The sequence below is a fragment of the Balaenoptera physalus genome, assembly GCF_965194825.1.
Source record: "Balaenoptera physalus genome assembly, chromosome: 12".
Classification (NCBI taxonomy): domain Eukaryota; kingdom Metazoa; phylum Chordata; class Mammalia; order Artiodactyla; family Balaenopteridae; genus Balaenoptera; species Balaenoptera physalus.
Window position 1 is genome coordinate 66,611,125 of NC_138897.1, and position 1,855 is coordinate 66,612,979.

Below are 1,855 nucleotides of genomic sequence, written 5' to 3' on the forward strand. Positions count from 1 at the left end.
GGTCTGCGAAGTGTAAACTGTAAAATACAAGTGACTTTCCCGCGGTCTGTTGTGAGGGTCGAAGGAGTGAATACCTGTAAAGCGTCTTCACTTTACAGTGCAGACCGCGGCTGCACGTGGTGAGATGCACAGAGAACCCTCAGGTCACCGTCCGCGCCGCGCACCTGCGCATCCACGTCGCCGCTGTACGGGGCAGCGTGGGTACCTCCAGGTGAGCTCTGATGGCTCCCTATCTTTAGCTGTCACTGCGCCTCAACAAAGGGAAAGGACGCCCACCCCCAACTTAACGCTTCTCCGGATGGACTGGGCGCCCCGTGCTCACGCAGCTTTCACGTCCATCCTTCTGCCGGTTTAGAAATAAATAACGCGTATTTTAGGGAGGTAATGGCATGTGACTCCAGCCTTCGTGCTTTTAACAACGGGATTTCAGCCAGGCGGTGGGGGTGGGGGAGCCCCCGCCGCTCCTACGTCATTTCCGGCATCCCCGAGACTGCGCAGCTCAGTGACCACGTGTGCGCCCAGGGGCCCAGTGCATCCGATCAGTGTGACAATGTCAATAATAGGAATAACCGTGATATGGATTTGTTATTATCTGAAGATGCCCTTTCAAATATAATTAAGCAATGTAAATATAACTTGGAGGAAAATCTCCTTATGTGCTTCCTGGTTTGAAATTCTGTCAAAGAGCTACATAAATTTATAACTGCCAGAGTGAATACTGCAATATTAATGAATACTGTGAAAGCTATTATTTTATAAAGAGTGTTTTAGATAGTTAATTTGAGAAAGAACATTATGTACTTTTGGAGCCAATAAATTTATATAAAAATTTAATTACTAACATAAGGTAATAGTGATTATATCATGATTCCTAGCTTTTCAGAGTTTTGTTGTACTCATGATCCTATCATTAAACAAAATAATCTGTAAGAACTGCTTTTGATTTTTAAGTTTTTAAAAACCCCCCTTTAAGCCAAGAATCTTTTCCCCCAAAATCCTATTTGAAAGCTCTGCACATCTCATGAGAGTGACATTAAAATCATAATGTTAACTCTGCCATCTCAATTTTACAAGGAGAAAAAAGTCCAAAACAACATACAATTAACCCATAAGGAACTATCTTTAATCCAAATAGATACACTAAAGTGTATAAACAGTAGGGAAAAAATATTAGAGAAGAACTAGGTATCCCAAATCCATTTTTTCCTTCTAATAAACTTAAAAATAGATGCCACAAGAATACTTCAAGAAAACAATTCCTTATAGATTTGAGGCCACAGAAACTACAAATTAAAATAAAAAGCTTATCAAATTTTTTGTTATGGTCTGCCAGCCAATTTTTGGTAGTTGAAGATAAGGTATTTTTGAGATTTTCCTGGGTAGTCAGTTACTTCAAGCAAATAAGTTACTGAAAACCATTTTCCCAAATTACATTCTGTTATTCACAAAGATTAGTGCTGTCATTCAATGTGCTGGTGACAACTGAGTCTCATAAATGTGCAGTAGAGTGACTACAAAAGTAGTATCATAGATGACAACATTGACAAATTTTATTTCTATAATACAATGTCAAACTTTAAAATATTGGTTACTAAAATATTTAAGGGTAAAATTATCCTAATTAAATTTTTTATAACATGCCATTTATTTTTGTACTTCAGAAGCTTAATCTGTGATGGTGATATTGAGCTTCTGCCTCAGCTTTGAGTGAAGTTGGAGTTCTCCCAGATTTGGTTGAGTGTTGTTTTTAAGATTTGATCATTTGGCATTTGGTCATGATATGTATTCAGGGCACTGTTCAAATGTATATAATGAATAAACATGGTGTGTATATGCATACTGACATGAATGTCAC

General features: G+C 38.4%; 1 protein-coding gene across 2 annotated transcripts in view; it reads right to left on the reverse strand.

Annotated features, from left to right (window-relative positions):
* PPP4R1 (protein phosphatase 4 regulatory subunit 1) overlaps positions 1 to 375 on the reverse strand; it is a 69,654-nt gene extending 69,279 nt beyond the window's left edge. Inside the window, exon 1 of one of the 2 annotated variants that reach the window (XM_082418654.1) lies at positions 75 to 375. The gene's annotated coding sequence lies outside the window, so the exon portion shown is untranslated. The remainder of the gene's footprint in view (positions 1 to 74) is intronic. The other variant, XM_082418652.1, reaches the window with a different exon arrangement.
* Positions 376 to 1,855: the final 1,480 nt, after the last annotated feature.